The following is a 6238-nucleotide window of genomic DNA, read 5'->3' as shown; positions in this document are numbered from 1 at the left end:
AAACAAATGGAAGAACATACCATGCTCATGGATAGGAAGAATCAATATTGTGAAAATGGCCATACTGCCCAAGGTAATTTATAGATTCAATGCCATCCCCATCAAGCTACCAATGACTTTCTTCACAGAATTGGAAAAAAACTGCTTTAAAGTTCATATGAAACCGAAAAAGAGCCCGCATTGCCAAGACAATCCTAAGCCAAAAGAACAAAGCTGGAGGCCTCACGCTATCTGACTTCAAACTATACTACAAGGCTACAGTAACAAAAACAGCATGGTACTGGTACCAAAACAGAGATATAGACCAATGGAACAGAGTGGAGTCCTCAGAAATAATACCACACATCTACAGCCATCTGATCTTTGACAAACCTGAGAAAAACAAGAAATGGGGAAAGGATTTCCTATTTAATAAATGGTGCTGGGAAAATTGGCTAGCCATAAGTAGAAAGCTGAAACTGGATCCTTCCCTTACTCCTTATATGAAAATTAATTCAAGATGGATTAGAGACTTAAATGTTAGACCTAATACCATAAAAATCCTAGAAGAAAACCTAGTTAATACCATTCAGGACATAGGTATGGGCAAGGACTTCATGTCTAAACCACCACATAAGTATTTTAAATCAAATTCAAAATCTATAGTAGTTGTGTTATTGTTGTTATTGTGGTATGCACCTTTATTTTCAAATAAACATGAATATATCTTTTAAGAAAAACAATTTTAATCTATTGATTTTTGAGCAATTACAAATCTCAAAAGGAATGTTTGTATTTTAAATGATTTAATCAAGTTACTAGTATAGTACAACTATATTCCAACTTCTCTTTGACAGTATGTTATGACCTGATTTCTCAAAATAAAGACTGTTGGTGATTGTTTTCAAACTGTAGTTCTTGTAATCAGTCAGTGTGATCTAGGGGGGTATGTATCTCAGTGAAAGGACATAGGCTTTGGAGTCAGGCAGTTTATATTCCAACTGCAGCTCCACCTTTTTTTTATGGCTGTGACATTTTTTAAGTACTTTGTCCCTCTCGACTACAGTGTCTTCAACAAAAAAGTGATCATGTAAATATACTTCTGACTTTAATTTTTTTAGTAAGGATCATTTCAGGTAATACATGTAAACTGTGTAATACAATAAATGTACTATAGCAGTAATTATACTATTATGGTCGTCATCCTCCTATACACTGAAATTTCTTGTAAAATTTTTGTAATAGAAGTACTATTTGCTTCAATGTTCTCAAACTAATTCTCCCAACTAAAAACCTATCTGGTTTCATAAGTTCTAGTTGCTATGAAAATCTTTATACTTTGTCAAAATGATCCCAGAAGAATTCTACCATTGTATCAATTGTATATCATAGCCATGGATCCAGTCAACACTTACTGTATGTTCATAAAAACTGGAAATTATCCTGTGTAAAGTTTCCATTTTAATTCCATCTCTATTACCTACAATAATCTATAATAAGATTTATGAAGCATGCTTAAAGAACGAACTTGGATGTAGAGAACATCCATTTAACATAAAATAGGTGACCAGCACTAATCAGAATGCTCTCTATATATTAACTTAAATTATTCTGCAAGGCAAGTGATACTCAGAGAGCTTAAGCAACAAGATCAGTATCATAGATTCCAGTCAGTAAAATCACAAAAAAATTATGCTGAGCCTTTCTGACTCTAAGGATTATATACAGAACAATAAATAATAAACTGAGACACTTATCTCTGTAATTCAAATAATTTTCCTCTTGGCTTCTTACATGTAAATTTATTTTTTTCTCTTAGACATCTTTGTGTGAGTATCAGAATTAGAGACTCTCTTTAATTCTGAAGTTTACTCCATAACATATAAATATTTACAGCGATTTTTACATAAGTAAACTCTCCTTTTGCTGGTTCTATCTGGAATAAGTTAAAAGTTATCTAAATAGGCAAAGTTTTAATTCTTTTGCTTCTATGTAGCTCTCTTTTGAACCCTGGGAGAGATTAAATGTGGGTTAATTATTAATAATTTTATTTCTTTCTAGATGAAAACCAACCAGTTTCTCCAGAAGTTTACTGTCCCCCAGTATGCCCAGGCTGTTCCCCTTGTAGTCTATGAACCTGTGGAATCACATTCAGGAAAACATCTACCCTTATATTCCCATTTGGGTATGTTCGTCTTTTTAAAAAATATATAATTATTGTGTTTTGTGAAAAATGAGATTAAAAGAAATGAAATAAAGAAAAAGAATATAAGTTATCACGTAGAAGTTAAATTAAATTTAAATCAAAATGTCAAGGCCAGTAATGAAATAAAAATCATATGGTTCAAATATAACTGCAATCATAATGCTAGGGAAAAAGAATTGCATTATATTAGATTTTAATTTTCTAAATATTTATGTATATATTCTCTTGATTTTTACAGTAATCCATTGAAGTAGAAAGATAGAAATAATATTAATTTTATTTTACAACAGATTCTGAAATTAAAAGAAGTGGATTCAATTTTCCAAGCTGTATTTAATAGTTTACCTTCATTTAATAAATCTTTTGCCTTAGGATGCCTTTTCTTTAACATAAAAAAGTAAATGGTAGAGCAGGAAATTGAATCTAAAAAGCTGAAATTGGTTGGGCGTGGTGGCTCACACCTGTAATCCCAACAATTTGTGGGAGGCTGAGGCAGGCAGATCACCTGAGGTCAGGAGTTCAAGACCAGTCTGGCCAACATGGTGAAACCCTATCTCTACTAAAAATACAAAAAGTTATCTGGGCATGGTGGCGGGCACCTACTAATGAGGCTGAGGCAGGAGAATCACTTGAACCCAGGAGGTGGAGGTTGCAGTGAGCCAAGATCATGTCATTGCACTCCAGCCGGGACAACAATAGTGAAACTCCGTCTCAAAAAAAAAAAAAAAAAAAAAAGAAAGCTGAAAATTTAGCATAAATATTAATAATTAATAATAATAATTTAGCATCAGAAGTCCTAGGACTGGGTCTGAGATCTGATATTTCTCTGGATTCTATTTTCTATTTTTACTTTGAGATGTGATTGAATTTCTTAGGCATGTAACATTTGGAGGACTTCATTATTATCACTATAGAAAATAAGACTTTCATAATTTAGGCTTGAGTGTTAGATGTCTAAAATTGTTTCTAAATATTTCAAGTGAGATATAAATAGCCTTTGTACATTAAAATGCATTATTCTTTTTCTTTTAAGAAGAACATGTAAGATTCCTGAATTAACTGCTGCAATTCGAGTTTGAGTAAGTACCTTTAAGACGAGTCATTGAACAAAAATTTAAGTAGGATCTTCACTTAAGAATACAACATCAAAGAAATAATTTTAATAATTTAGATAAATTCTCCTTAAATCAGAGATTGGCTTATAAAATACTTTAATTTTTGCCATACACTTTTTGATTCACAAAGAAGAGTTATCTGTGTAACTTTCAGGCATATTTTTTTTTGGAAATTAAAAAAAATAAACTATAGAAAATTTTCTCTGTGATCTGGATGCATTTAACCAGAAGTAATGACTCTTAGAAGAAATCTTCACAAAGACAAGTGGCTACTCTGGTTTACTTTGAAGTTTGCCTTTAGACTTTCACTCAACATTTCTGCTTGGAGAAATACATATATTTTTAGTAGATTTTTAAAAATTTTACAATTTGAACTACTTTATATGAATTTTTCCTGCAGCAATTTCTCTGGAAAAACTCACATAGATATAGATATAAATGAATATATAAAGCCTACTTTCCTACTTGCGATCACTTCATTCCCTTTGAGATTCTAGTCTAGATTGCATTTGCCTCCACAGTAGATTTAGAGTCTGACACAGCATCAAGTCAATGGTGACTTATAGTCATGGTTCACTTTATCTGGTCTCCTTTTTTCCTTATGTTTTCATTATAATTATTAGAGGTTTCTCCATTCTGAAATTTAGTCTCCCTCAGTTTATCTCCATTGTTCTATCTACATGTCCTAAACTTAAATTGTTGGTCAAAACCTATATGCATAGATGTGTAAAATAATAAGTATACATCATCATGACAAAGGGTGCAACAGCAAATCTGATAATAATAGCTGATGTTTGTTGAGTTCTTAGAGTGTGCCAGCCACAGTTCTAAACTTTTTTCCAATATTAACTAGTATCATGGTCACATAACCCTGTAAAGTTGTTATCATTATAAACTAACGTTTATATGAGACAAGCAATGCACAAAAAAGTTACATAAATCACCCATGATCATACTGTATGTGATAAGTAAAAGAGCCAAGATTCCAACCTATTGTCTGGCCCTAGGTTGCTTCCTCTGAAAGACTCAACTACTGAGACAACCCCGAATCCATTTTCAGGAGTTCAAGAATAATGTGAAAGGGCATTGGTCTCACAGCTTGATTCTATTTTTGTTTGGTTTTCCTGACAATGGAAAGAGATCAAGCAACCCTTCCAAATAACCTTATATGAGAAAAATAACACCATAATTGTTATGAATGAGAGCTGAGGTTGCAGTTGTATTTTCTGAATAGTGATATTCCCTTTGATGTCATTCATTCTGTATTTTGAAATTGCTTATCATGAGTCCCACAATATGAGAAACTTGGTTAAAAAAAAAAAAAAAAAAAAGAGAGGCTGACAACCTTCCTTAACCTCAGTTCTAGAGGGATAAATAGGTTTACAAAGAAGTTTACTAAGTGCAAAATTAGAATTGTGAACAAGATACTGTGATAGAATGAAAAAATCAATTGTATCAGATTAAGACCTGAATCTTTAGGTAAACTAGAAATAAACAAAGCAAGGCAATGCCAGAAGAATATTATAAGGCAGAAGTAAATTAAATATGCAGAATATTTACAAAATAAAACTATTAACAAAAAGGTTTCTAATAAAATAGACTACGAAGACTTTACTTTTTGAAGATTTTTAAAAATTTTTCCAAAAGGACATTTTCCCAGTGTAATTATTTGACAAATCTGTAATCCAAATATATCAAGAAATAATCAATGTAGGAAGTAATATTATATTTTATATCTAGTAAACTATTTGGAAATTAAGAAAATATTTCTTCAAAATTGGATAAGAGATGTAAATATTTCTTATTTAATGGGAGCATTAAATAAAATCTTTATTTGCATAACACAGTGAAGAGTTTGGCTATTAACTATCAAACATTTAGTCATTTATAAAATAAATATTAATAGCCTACTGTTTTAGCTCTAGATATTATCAATTAGTAATAACTATAAATAATTATATTCTATTACACTAGCTTGCATGTTTGAATGCTTATATGTATTTTGTGCACAAGTATTTTACATATTATATGCAGTATGTGTTTTCTGGAATATAAATTTTATAGATAATTCAATATTTTTTCTTTATTCATAGGTATGACTAGAGAAATCATTCCTTTATAATTTTTTCATCTATCACATCACCTCCTACTATCAATATGTTTTGGCATGCTTCTTGAAAAGTCAACAGTATTGAGCCAAAAGAAGATTGTGTGGAATATTCTCCAGATTGGTTATAATCTTTTTAGTTTGTGTAAGATATGCCGGATCTGGATTGTGATATCGTATTTACTGTGTTGATGATTAAATGAGGTCTTTTTTCCACTATCTCTGAAATATAGAACTGTATATCACTTGCCAAACATTAAAATTTCAAACAAAGTTGTAGCTGATTTTTTTTTTTTTTCATTCCTCATACTTAGAGAGACCAGGCCACTATTACTAGAATAAATCAGCTTGAACATCACTGAAATAACTTTATATACCTTTGAGGCCCTTAATTTCAAGGTTGTCTCTCATATCACATGTATTTGAATGTTACATACTTATGGGTCTCAACCACAACTGTATTCTAAGCACTTGCCCTCATTCTAACATCTCTCTGGCTTGTCCCTGCTGCCATCTGTCTATCCCATACAACTTTCTCCAGAGTTCTCAAGTCTCCAGTCTGTGCCTGGCCAGTTAATAATCTGCAATATCGTTCCATAAAAAAGTGATTCAGTCACTAACAAAGTACAGCTTTGAAGGCCTTCCATCGGGATATAGACTTCTTTCAACAAACATTGAGTACCTATGATATACCAGGCATTTTTCTATATGTTGTTTTATAGCTGAAAAAGAAAAGAATGTCTTGGCTTCATGGCCAAGATTACATTTTAATCATTGGAGAAAGACAACAAACAAGAAAAGAAGCAACACAGGATATGCTATGTGGTGGTA

General features: G+C 31.6%; 1 long non-coding RNA gene across 1 annotated transcript; it reads left to right on the top strand.

The window, feature by feature from the left end:
• Nucleotides 1–2038: 2038 nt before the first annotated feature.
• Nucleotides 2039–5669, top strand: LOC112625460. The gene is made up of 3 exons (XR_003119601.1): nucleotides 2039–2164; nucleotides 3219–3264; nucleotides 5394–5669. It is a non-coding gene; the product is annotated as an uncharacterized LOC112625460 (long non-coding RNA).
• The last annotated feature ends 569 nt before the right edge of the window (nucleotides 5670–6238 follow it).

Source organism: Theropithecus gelada, chromosome 5, assembly GCF_003255815.1.
Source record: "Theropithecus gelada isolate Dixy chromosome 5, Tgel_1.0, whole genome shotgun sequence".
NCBI classification, from domain to species: Eukaryota; Metazoa; Chordata; class Mammalia; order Primates; family Cercopithecidae; genus Theropithecus; species Theropithecus gelada.
Note: the sequence above shows the minus strand (reverse complement) of the source record. Positions and strands in the feature narration are given on the sequence as shown.